A 14,096-nucleotide genomic window follows, 5' to 3' on the forward strand; every position below is an offset into this window, starting at 1 on the left:
ATCCGCCGCCGATCTGACCGCCAGTCAGTCAGTCGGCGTCCCGCTCGCCAGAAGCACCGGAAGGGGACTTTGCACCGACGACACACACTTCCGCCCGCCCGCTGTTTCATGTGACGCGGGCGTGTGTGTTTGGGCGTGCATGGGCGGGTCTCGCTCCGTTCCGCTCGCCCGCTCACATGCCACAAAAAGCTGGATCCGAACCTAACGTGTTTTCTACCTTTTGCCGAGAAACGAATAATAAAATGTCTACGCGAGATGATTCTGCTCGTCTGCTCATCAAGATCATCAGTTCCACCCTTAATCAGCAAACTTTTTTTCTTTTCTTTTCACAAGTAAAATTACCCAGTTTATGCACACAACTCCGGTACGCCAGTTTATGCACACGACTCGGTACACAAACTAAAGTGTAACAATGGCCGTTCATTCACCTCGGGCTGGCATGGATGAAAGGGTGAATAAAACACCTGCCCTTGCCTTCCCCCTCCCGCCCTCCCCATCCGCGGTCGCGCAGGTGTGTTAACAATGATTAATCATACTAATGATTCAAGGCTTTTGTCCACTCTCAGGTGAAACGGTCATCACCAGCTGCTTGCAATTCGCACTTTCAACAAATACAATTTGTTACTTTAATATTATATTAAACAATATATTCCAAACAATGTCGAAAACTCAATCTATCTGCTGTTTTAACATGATAAAAAATCGACATAAAAAGCTATTATCCACCCTATCCACCCTTCACTCTCGACCCATTCCCCCACCTCACTAAAACGATCGCCATTCCATCAAGCCGCCCCCACTCCATCCTCATCCACATTTCAACATTCGCATCCCCTACTCCACCACGCTTAACCACCCCTTACCCAGCTCCACTTCATTACACCCAACCCCCAACCCCAACCTCCCCAACCCTTCCACCCCCAACACATGCCACCCCAGCACGCCATCACATCTCACCGTCCCCACTCATCTTCCGCGTTCAATCGCTCCCTCGTTATAATGCGGCCTTAAAATTCGTAATCACATGTATCTGGCAAGTCGCGGTTTACTACGGGGTGATTTCCTGCATTCAGCAACTCTTCTTCTTCTCTCCTTTTCTTGTGGCGTGACCTTTTTGCGCGAAGATTTCTTTCCGATGCCGGTCGTCTTTCTTTCTTTCTCTCTTTCTTTCTTTCTTTCTCTTTCTAGCTGTAACCTCTGTGTGTTTTTCTTCTTTATCATGGCATCGTTTGTATTAACAATCCCAATGGTATGCGACTACCTCAAGAAATATGCACGCGCCTGCTTGTGCCTCCTTCGTTAATCTATTGTTTCTCTTTTCCTTCTCGTTACATTTTTTTTACAATCCCCCCATTAAATCCCGCAGGAATGTGACGACTCCCCCGGACTATGCGCCGAGCCACGGAGAGCATGTGACCTGGCCGGGGCACCGCAAATAAGGGGTGCTGCTCCCGCTCCTCCTCCTCCTCCGTCGACAATGACCCACGAGACAAGATCATTTGCATCTCATATTCTCTCTCTCTCTCTCTCTCTCTCTCTCTCTCTCTCTCTCTCTCTCTCTCTCTCTCTCTCTCTCTCTCTCTCTTTCTCTGACGCGCGGAAATAGAAGAGTGCTCAGCTGGTTTGCACAATGGACAGTTCTTGTCTTTCTTTCCATCTGATGGATGAATGAATGAATGGAGGGAGGGAGGGAGGGAGGGAGGAGAGAGAGGGAGAGAGGGAGAGGGAGAGGGAGAGAGAGAGAGAGAGAGAGAGAGAGAGAGAGAGAGAGAGAGAGAGAGAGAGAGAGAGAGGCAGCAGGGGGATGACTGAGGAAAGAGAGAGACAAGGAAAGATGGCATGAATAACAAATATGATGTAGAATAACGGACAATGCAATAGACAAACAGAAAGGCCGAGGGAAAGAGATATGAATTACTAAGAGACCAAGTTACCCCTCCTCCCCACTCCTCCCACACGTACACCAAGGCGGTCGGTCCCATCTGTCGCGCGCGGGTGTAACATCTCTCTCGGAGCGGCTGTCACTCACACAAGGCCGTGAGGTCGGAGGTGGGACGCCTCCCGCCCGCCGTCTCCCGCAGACGCCCGTCACGCCACCCACCGCTAACCCTTGTCCTTGGCCTCCTATCCATCAATTTTCCCCCTCCACGTTCCAATAAATTCGCAGTATCTTCCCCCGATCAGCCATCTGCGTACGGGCGAGCGACTCGAAATCGGCTTAGCGACCTCCGTTCACTAATGCGCGTTCGGAAAGCTGCAATTATGCTAATGAAGGGCCAATTAAAATTTACTTCTTCAGAGCAATGACACCGAAATCATAAAGTGTTTTTTACGACGACGCGTACAAGTCCCACTCGAATTTTCTTCGAGAGCAGGAAATAAAATAAAATGAGATAGCAATAGTTCTTTCGAAATGGTACGATGAACTACCATCATCTATCTTCATCTAAACCCCTAAAAAACATATTTTAATAAATCCCGAGCGTCGAACTACTAACATCTGTCTTCCTACAAATTAATAAAAAAAATGTCCTATCATAAATCCCCCACGATGAAAGGACGACGGACAATAAATCAAATTAAAACATCTTATCACCGTGAAATCAAATGTATTTACGGCATGCCGCCTAGGCCTACCCGATAATTTACACTCTCCCTTTCCCCTAAAAGAGCCCACGAACCAAGATTGAGGACCATCCCACAAAAGGGTGATAGGCCTATTTGTATCCCACTAGAGTAAGAACCGAAAGCTAATTGTATCAAACTAACCAATCCTTTTGTGGCGCCTCGTGTGATTACTTTAGGTTATTGCTGTTTCTCTCGCATCTCTCTGTTTGTTTGTTTGTCTACTTTGCATGCAGTTTATTGTTCCTCTTACGGAGAGAGAGGAAGAGGGAGGGAGGGAGGGAGGGAGGGAGGGAGGGAGGGAGGGGAGGGGAGGGGAGGGGAGGGGAGGGAAGGGAGGGGAGGGAGGGAGGGGAGAGGGAGAGAGGGAGAAAGGGAAAGAGGGAGGGAGGGAGAGAGAGAGAGAGAGAGAGAGAGAGAGAGAGAGAGAGAGAGAGAGAGAGGGAGAGAGGGAGAGAGAGGCAAGAGAGTTCGCAGTGATTATAAAGGCATCTCGCGCTGCACACACTCCGAGATCAATCAAAACCCCATTATTTTATGGCCTCGTAAACTCAGTTATTGAGGTTATTCGGTCTCCTTAAAGTATCATATCACAGTCGAAGGAGCGAGAAAATCTACAAATGAACGTTGAATTATGATGAAGTATTGCTCTTTCTATTTTTCGTTGACAAATATTTAAAAATGAACTCAAACACTGCATGTTTTTTTTTTTCTAATTCGCTTGTCGGTCTAATTTCTACCATAGTGTGTGTGAGTGTGCGTGTGTATTTGTAAAGATACATGTATGTATATGTATACTACCACTGTATACTCTTTTCCACAGATTCCTACTCCAAGACTCTTCCGTAGGCCTAAGAGCATCCCCAGCCACGTAAACACAGGCGGACCAGAACGACGATAAATTCGAAAGAATAACTACACAGGCCTCCAAGCACAAAACACAGACATGTGGTATGCGCGGGGGAGAAGATGGAAGAGGAGGGCCATGAGGAGGGAAGAGGATGGGAGGGGAAGGGGGAGTGAGTGTGGTGGGAGTGGTACCATGTCTCTTTAAATACCCTCCCCCCCTCTCCCTCCCCTAACCCCACCCCTGACAGTCAGCCAGGGAAGAACAGAAGGGAACAGAATCATAACTTTCTAATAATAGAACCAAGAGACCATAACTACTGAAACACCAACGAATTCCTTCCAACAACGCTTAGGAATCCATTACAGGACACCATCCCTACCTTCCCTGTCCCTTCCCCTTCCCGTTCCCTCCCTCTCCCTCGCCCTCAACCTCCACAGCCTCCCGCATGGACGTATAACAAATCACAAACAAATCGGGATGAAACGTAGACGGCGTGAAACCTAAGGCTGGTCGAGTACGAACAATTCCGCGAAAGGAAACACGAGGATCATGATCGAGTCTTGTTCGTACTTTCGGTCAATTTATTCTAGTCTCATAAACATTACAGAACGGATGATAAGAACAGTAGGCCAATTAAGATACGATAAATAATACATATTATCGTTGTTTTCATTACTGTACACAGAATCAAATAATCATCAAAGCTGATAACAATTACACAGAATCACGCGATAACAACCATCCCAACCTCAAGCCAAAGGTTTCCTGTTCACCAGCCTTCCGAGAACTCAAATCAGAGCAAAACAGACCAAGCAACTTTCACGCCGAGATAGACGGAGTAGCAAGCACGAAGAGCTCCCTCGCGCGATGTCGTGACGAGTGAAATTAAGCTGCAAACTCGTGCATTCTTCCTCCTCCCCAGGGGAGAGGAGGCCAACCACGTCACCGCGCGCACTCCCAAGGTGATAGCGGTAGCACTCAAGGGCGTGCTAACATAATAAGTGTATACATTTGTATGTACGTATGTGCGCGTGCCTCGAGGAGGAAGGGGGCAATGCTGACCCATACCCTGAGGTGACGAAAGGCAGTAAGGTGTCGCGCATTAAGGGGACCCGCCTAAAGGTAGGTGGCCTCTTTTAGGTTCAGGAGAGGTGCACGGAATCGCTGTCGTCCCTAAACCTAACCATTACTCACACTATCTTCATAGCTCGCTACGACGTCGTGCCAGAAATTGGGCATAGGACCTCACCCGGGAACCGTTTCCTCCATGCATTCTCGCCCTGGATGCTGTTCCGCCTCCAAAGCCTGCGAGATCCGAGCCGATCCGAAACGACGAGCCTGAACAACCAAACCCACTAAACCATCGCAATAAATCAAGAGGGAAAAGTTAGGACGGTGAGTCACCGCGAACTCGCATACTTGGCCTTTTCTACTCAACTTACATCCTTGCAATTGCGATGCTCTCTTTGCTTTTATCCTTTACGTACCGTACAAATCGAAATCACAGCGCAAACATGAAACAAATTATCTTGCGAGAAAACTGAAATTAATGACAGAGTGGAACATGCAAGATTGCACTCTGCATTTTTTAGATCTCAAGTTCTCATGTCTCTGGGAACGAACAATGCTTTAAGTGGTACAAGTGGGCGACGAAATTCTCATGAGAACCTGTTGAGACAGGTTTACTCTCCCCTCCTTCCCTCTTTCTCTTTCTCTCTCACTCATGCAAGTGGGCAACGGCTATGTAATTCTCACAGGAGAACCTGTTGAAACAGGATTAGTACTCTCTCTCTCTCTCTCTATCTATCTATCTATCTATCTATCTATCTCTCTCTCTCTCTCTCTCTCTCTCTCTCTCTCTCTCGCTCTAGTGATCGAGTAAATAAATAAAGAAATTATACTCATTACTTCACTTACTTTGATTGTGAGAGATTTTCTGGGTTTCGACTGCAAGAACTGAGTATCTGTTTTACGTCCCAGTCTGGTGCGCGGTTAAAGGCCACAAAACAAACACAAGTTTCGCGATCTCTCACGTTAAGCAAGTTAGTTTGCATGCAATCTGTCTTTGGGATTTATCCGCATTCATAGTTTACTTTCTGCATCGAAGACAGACGCCTGAGTAGGAGACACTATATTAAAAGACTGAAATAGACGAGAAAGAGAAACTAGAGACGAGGCAATCGAAAGTATATACCAACCTTTTCCTTGGTTTATTCTCTCTTTTTCTCTCTCTCCTTGTGATTCAAAAGCAAAAGAGCGTGTGGTCGACATCTGTCACTGGTGAGAAAAAGATCCATCGACAGACGCCGTAAAATGGAAACAAGAGCCCGAGGCAGGGGTAAGATTAAATAACAGCCCCGCCCCCGCCCCTCTCCTTCCCCGGCCCCAATCGTAAGAAAAAAAAGGGAAAACTCGGGGCCGTGCCCCAAGCCACAGAAAATACCCTCCCCCCCTTCCTCCTCCTTCTCCTACACCTTCCCACCGTCCCCATGGTTACCCCACTTCCCTCACTCCCACTTCCTAGGCAGAGGACTCCTAATGTCTCTTCCCCATCATGGTGTTGACACGGCTGTCCCGCGGCTTTGTCTCAGCTTGACTCGCGCCGCCCGTAACCGCCTTCAGCAGCGGCCTGCAGAACTGTGATGGTGTTGTGTTAGAGGCCGCCCCTTGCATGCCTCCCCTGTGAGTCACTTCGGCGTATCTCCCGAGACGGTGACTCACCACTTTATATCCCACCTGATAAGTGTCTGTGGGCGATGTGCATCTCTCGAAGGCCGATCACGGGACGGTGAGATAAAATGAGCCACTTCACGGTTATTAAATATCGATGCCGAATGCAATCGCTAATGACTTCATCGATTAAGGTGTGTCCTATGAGGTCACTTAATCTGTCGGGAAGGCGAGAAGTTAAAGAGAACAAAGCTTCTTTAAACTACGGTCCATTAAGCCAATCGAGAATAAAACGAAGGCTATTTAAAGCATCCACGCAACGGAGTCACGCAAAACTCAACCTAGCATCCTGCAACGATGCAAACATAAACAGCTTAACGCAAGAGAGAAAAGAGAAACAGAACAAACAAACGCATGAGACTTCCGGCACGAGCGTCATGAGCGGCGCCCGGCGTGAGTGACAGCCAAAAGTCATCGGGCAGGCTTTACGATGTCTGGCGCACACTACCGAGGCTTTATAGAGTGACTGACAGACGCTACCGAACTTCTTTTTATGGCCTCCTCCTTCCACGGGGTCGAGGACGCCCTCTACCATGCGTCTCTTAACCTCTATGGAACCCGACAACCCCATGACACCACCGCGGCGCCGGCCCCAGGGACTCCCCCAGTGGGCTCAATAAAACTTTCCAAAAGGTGAAGACAACCTGCCGGCGTTCCCTCCCCCCTTCCATCCTTCTAACTGTGACCTCTTCCAGCTTCAGAACATAATTCACTTCCGAGCGGGTCTTTACCACTAAAACCAGGTGGCGTGCAACAGGTGACAGAAAATGAGGAGGACAGAGAATAAAGCTGCGAGCGTTTAGAGGTGATAGCCCGACCGGCGTGACGGCCCCGGGCGGCGCGACGCGATCGTAAAACTTCAGTAACCACCACCTCGCAAGGCCACTTCCCCTTCCGAGCAATCCGGCTTTAATTTCCCTTCAAAATCCCTTCAATCCTCAATCCTCTCCACACTAAACCCCTTAAGTTTTTGGATTAATGGGATAAGGGTAACGTAACAGCTGTAATTCAAAAACTAATTCGATTTTAATATGCTCGTGTTTCCCGACGGATCGACTCGTATTCATCAACTAAATTTCAACCGCCTCAACAACCGCCAGCCAGTCAGAAAGGCCGCAACTTCAGCTCTTTCACCCAAATGCAAGGCTGCATCCGCCGCGCGCACTTTCGTCATCACTCGTGTTGATGACGAAGGGGGGAGGGCGAGGAAGGCGTGGGCGACACCGGCGCTAAGGACGGCAAGACGTGCCACCACATTCTTTATTATGATTATCCTGTGTCCGGTGACGGCGTGTGCTGCCTCGCCTTACCGCGTCCCTTGTGAATACCGCTATTTAGAGACACACAATCTTATCATGATGTCTCAAGATTCATGATTACAATCATGTTCTAAAAAATATCCTTTATTCGGTGTTGTGTATAACCATGACAGACCAAATAGCCTTTTAACACTAACAGAGATCAGGAAGATTAACATCCATGGCATCAAAACAAAGAGAGACATCACGATTCTCGCCCCCGAGGTGAATACACACTGGCGAGCTTCCGCGTCATATGATGCCTGTATGCGCTTAAGTGTATCCTAAACAAACACACGCCGATCTCTTGGATTACCATTCTCGCCTAATCCAAAGATCACTTTATCCTAGACACATATAATCCACCTGGCTTGGAGCAACAAATTATTTCAAAACCAAAAACAAACAACCTTATGATGCTATCTCTGATCTGGCTTACACGAACGCGTGACAGCATCTGGCGTTGATCTTCCTTCACCCGAACTATACAGACATTAATAGAAAGAATGACGGCGCATTTAGGCCCTGTGACGTCATCCTCCCATCTCCACCCCCACCCAACCCTGTAAACAACATATCCCAGGCGTCATGTCAGCTACAAATACTCACGATCTTCTCCTGCTGCGAATCCCCGCTCGTTATTCAAAATACTGTAGGGGGGTGACATGAGGGGAATGGGGGTGAGGGGGGTGAGGGGGGCGAGGAGGGACGAGATGTCGATCCTTCGAGAATGAGTGACAATCTAGGAGAAAGATCGCACATCTATTTGCCGATCGGATGGGAAGATAAATGCAAGGGGAGAGAATAGGGGAACATCTGGTAAAGCACAGCCTAGTCTACAAGGACTAAATGAGGGGGTGGGGGAGCGGGCGTCTTGCAGGGGCAACACACACACACTGGAGGACAAGGAATGAAGGGGAAAGGGGAGGTTATGATTGGATGTATGGAAGGTGCTAGAGGGGAGATGAGGGGGAGAGAAGAGGGAACAAGGAGACTCGACAGTGGGACAAGTACTGAAAGCAGAGGGGAGCAGCGCATCAACGCTGAGGAAGAGGGGAGAGGATGCTGCGAGGGAGAGGGACGGAGGTGCCCTACAACTCAGCCGCACACGAAGGGAAGCAAAGTGTCAAGAAAAAAATGTCAAGTTCAAACACCACCTGGCACTTGGAATCCGAGAGCAGGGGAGAGCGAGGGTGGGGGTCAACGCTTCCCCCGAGAGTAGGGCACGACACAAATAATCACAAATAAATTATATATTCCAAAAGTAGCAACATTTATAACAACGTAACGGGCCAATGTAAATATACACATTTATTTCAAAAGACAAGACCACAGGGAAAGACAAATTAAAATCAATCGTAACCAGGAATGAGTATTCGAAGACGTCCCGTGGAAAATTTTAATAGGAGGTTGTTGGCTGTTCTCCTCCCGCGTCCATTCCCGCAGCGTAATCAAGGTTTATGGCACCAAAAACTTCGAGCGAGGGAGTCGTGGGATATCATTTTCTTCCTCGCAATGACCAGTCCTGTCTTCTTAATGACCAAGACAGCGTACCGTGGCCATTTTCTTGCTTCCTCTAAGTTGCTCGAAGTTGCGATACGAACTGAGAGAAAAGCGTGAAGTTGGTTCCGATGCGCGCTTTTTTTTTTTTTTTTTTTTCCTTCTCAGCGGGAGCATACATTCCCCTCCCTCCCTCCCTCCCCTCTATCTATCTCTATCTCTCATTTTCATCTCCTTTTCATGTTTCCTTCCTACCTACCAACCTACCCACACACACACACACACACACACTCTCTCTCTCTCTCTCTCTCTCCGGCCATATGATATTACAACCCGAAGAACCATAATGTGCATTGCCTGTTGGTAACGTGACCCGTAACCTACGGTGTATCCTGGAGCTATTTTAGGACCGATGGCTTGCAATTTCAATGTTTGGTTGCAAGAGGGAACGTGTTGGGACTTGAATTCGCGAGATTTAAGGAGGAGAGCGTAACCGTGACGCACCGAGACCCTCTGTATTGCATGCTTCTTTATCCCTCTCGAGTCTTATTAGCCGTTCTTTGTGAGATAAAAAGAAGAAAAAAAAAAAATCAACGGTGTTCATGATCCAAGTTCCTGGTTCACAATGCCATAACACGTGACGCCCTGTGCCACCAGGAAGACACCGGAGGTCTTTTCATCTGCCTCTATCTGTTTGTCTGCTACCCTTTCCTCTCTCCTTCTCAATCTATTTATCTCTCTCTCCCCGAGCCCAGGACACACCGTAAGGAGATGCGGATCATTACCTTCCTGCCTCAGTCACGTCACACTCAAAGAAATAATCAAACCACAGATCAAAAGGTCGTAATGGTGTCACACAGAGTGAGCATACTCCCTACCGAAAGCAAATTACGGGGAATTGTAAAATGTAGAGGGGGGGAAAAAATCGAGATTTACGCGAGGTCGGACGCGTATCTCTAAATGAGAAAAAGATATTGATTTCCTGTATGAGCTACTGTGGACCTCCCACTCTTCTTTCCTCTCCTCCCCCCCCCCCCCACCTCTCCCTCCCTTGGTTGACCTTTCGGCGCAGCAGAGGACGAACGATTCTAATATTTACATACATTATGGAATTGTAATTGACGGGAATTGTACTTTACATGGCATTTATATATACTCCCAAGTTATTACATAATAGATGCACTGTCAGATGAGGAGGGTATGTATCTGTGTGTACGAGATAGATAGATAGAGAGAGAGAGAGAAAGAGAGAGAGAGAGAGAGAGAGAGAGAGGAGAGGGAGAGGGAGAGGGAGAGAGAGAGAGAGAGAGAGAGAGAGAGAGAGAGAGAGAGATAGAGGGAGAGGGAGAGAGAGAGAGAGATTCCTTCCAGCTTCCGTAGGGAAACTTAACGCCAAGAGCTTCCACCTAATATTTTCCTCTCTTTCTCTCCTTTTCTTTCTTCCTCCTTAACCGACTATTGTTATCTTCAAAAGGATCAAAGACAAAAGACGCAACACCCCCCCCCCCCCCCGACTCTCCTGCATGCTCATTTCTCACTGTTTTCCCTCGACGTAAATTCAATACATTCCCCCGCGGATTTATCTCGTTACTACGCCCGCTATGCCTGCCTGCCTGCTTTCCTGCTGGCTTCCCACCTGCGTGCATGGCGTCCGGAAGCAGTGGGTAATTTCACTCTCGGCCGCCCTGCTGTGATAATCCACCGCAGTCCCACTCCTACCACTTCCGCACGTCATCCACCTATCCACACACAGCACCCACTGCCTTTATCAATGATTTTCTTGATTTTTTTTTTTTTTTTTTCAAGCCTACTCACTTCCGTGTATCATATTAGCTTTCATCATCCGCGGGCGTGAATGAGAGTGAGCTGCTTTGATGAGGATTTAGGGCACTGTTGCTAATTTAATACTATTGTAGAATGTAAGTGTGTGTGTGTGTGTGTGTGTGTGTGTGTGTGTGCGCGTGCGTGCGTGCGTGCGAGTGGGTGGGTGGTAGGGTGGGTGGGTGGGTGGATGAGTGAGCGAGTGTGCGTGCGTGCATGTGACATGCGCTCACTACTTAAGTAATATCAACGTCTCAAGTATAGCCCAGCTACCCCCACCCCTCTCCCCCTCTTATGCAAGCAGCCTCCCTCTCTCCTCCAAGCACGAGCGTCCACAGCTGTCCTCCTCGAGTCCGAGCTGCCCTTCGGTTCATGGTTCACTCACCTCACAGAACCCATCTCTTAGTTCGCCCTCTCTTCATACAACCGTTTTCCTCTTCCTTCTCCTCTTCTCTCTTTCGCACGACTGGTCTAACTGTGATTAATGACGCAAGAGTGACGGAGACGGCGGGGTCGCCTGCACACAACGACCGATGTTGCATCATCACCCTCGGACTAGTTTCAATATTCCCGTAATTAATCAAGCCTTCCCCCGGGGGCTGATTTGCCGGCTAATGGCCGACTGGAAGATACGTGGCGCAGAAAACAAATGAAGTAGAAAATATACGTGCGTATGTACGGATATATACCATTCAAACACAAACAAGCAAACAGACACACACGCTAACTTTCTCTCTCATAGACACCACTCATTCAAAGCCAAACAAAGCCTTACATACATGTGATTTTATTATACATATATAATATATATAAAATATATGATATATATGACATATATATTACATATATATGACATATATATGACATATACATGACATATATATGACATATACATGACATATACATATATATTACATATATACATTCAATATCATATACCTATTACATACATACATACAATCATACTTACATACATACATACATACATACATACATACATACATACATACACACACACATATACATAGACATGGGCGCACGCACGCACGCACGCACACATATATAAAATCATACATATTAAACATATTATATATTATACGTATGTTTGTATGTATGTATGTATGTATATATATATGTATGTATGTATGTATGTATGTATGTATGTATGTATGTATGTATGTATGTATGTATGTATGTATGTATGTATGTATGTATGTATGTATGTATGTATGTATGTATGTATGTATGTATGTATGTATGTATGTATGTATGTATGTATGTATGTATGTATGTATGTATGTATGTATGTATGTATGTATGTATGTATGTATGTATGTATGTATGTATGTATGTATGTATGTATGTATGTATGTATGTATGTATGTATGTATGTATGTATGTATGTATGTATGTATGTATGTATGTATGTATGTATGTATGTATGTATGTATGTATGTATGTATGTATGTATGTATGTATGTATGTATGTATGTATGTATGTATGTATGTATGTATGTATGTATGTATGTATGTATGTATGTATGTATGTATGTATGTATGTATGTATGTATGTATGTATGTATGTATGTATGTATGTATGTATGTATGTATGTATGTATGTATGTATGTATGTATGTATGTATGTATGTATGTATGTATGTATGTATGTATGTATGTATGTATGTATGTATGTATGTATGTATGTATGTATGTATGTATGTATGTATGTATGTATGTATGTATGTATGTATGTATGTATGTATGTATGTATGTATGTATGTATGTATGTATGTATGTATGTATGTATGTATGTATGTATGTATGTATGTATGTATGTATGTATGTATGTATGTATGTATGTATGTATGTATGTATGTATGTATGTATGTATGTATGTATGTATGTATGTATGTATGTATGTATGTATGTATGTATGTATGTATGTATGTATGTATGTATGTATGTATGTATGTATGTATGTATGTATGTATGTATGTATGTATGTATGTATGTATGTATGTATGTATGTATGTATGTATGTATGTATGTATGTATGTATGTATGTATGTATGTATGTATGTATGTATGTATGTATGTATGTATGTATGTATGTATGTATGTATGTATGTATGTATGTATGTATGTATGTATGTATGTATGTATGTATGTATGTATGTATGTATGTATGTATGTATGTATGTATGTATGTATGTATGTATGTATGTATGTATGTATGTATGTATGTATGTATGTATGTATGTATGTATGTATGTATGTATGTATGTATGTATGTATGTATGTATGTATGTATGTATGTATGTATGTATGTATGTATGTATGTATGTATGTATGTATGTATGTATGTATGTATGTATGTATGTATGTATGTATGTATGTATGTATGTATGTATGTATGTATGTATGTATGTATGTATGTATGTATGTATGTATGTATGTATGTATGTATGTATGTATGTATGTATGTATGTATGTATGTATGTATGTATGTATGTATGTATGTATGTATGTATGTATGTATGTATGTATGTATGTATGTATGTATGTATGTATGTATGTATGTATGTATGTATGTATGTATGTATGTATGTATGTATGTATGTATGTATGTATGTATGTATGTATGTATGTATGTATGTATGTATGTATGTATGTATGTATGTATGTATGTATGTATGTATGTATGTATGTATGTATGTATGTATGTATGTATGTATGTATGTATGTATGTATGTATGTATGTATGTATGTATGTATGTATGTATGTATGTATGTATGTATGTATGTATGTATGTATGTATGTATGTATGTATGTATGTATGTATGTATGTATGTATGTATGTATGTATGTATGTATGTATGTATGTATGTATGTATGTATGTATGTATGTATGTATGTATGTATGTATGTATGTATGTATGTATGTATGTATGTATGTATGTATGTATGTATGTATGTATGTATGTATGTATGTATGTATGTATGTATGTATGTATGTATGTATGTATGTATGTATGTATGTATGTATGTATGTATGTATGTATGTATGTATGTATGTATGTATGTATGTATGTATGTATGTATGTATGTATGTATGTATGTATGTATGTATGTATGTATGTATGTATGTATGTATGTATGTATGTATGTATGTATGTATGTATGTATGTATTAGGAAAATATTTTTTTGACATTTGCCTGTTTGACACCTCTGTTACTACGTACAACTTCTGCTTTACCTGCACACCCGCGG

Source organism: Penaeus chinensis, chromosome 29, assembly GCF_019202785.1.
Source record: "Penaeus chinensis breed Huanghai No. 1 chromosome 29, ASM1920278v2, whole genome shotgun sequence".
Lineage (NCBI taxonomy): Eukaryota > Metazoa > Arthropoda > Malacostraca > Decapoda > Penaeidae > Penaeus > Penaeus chinensis.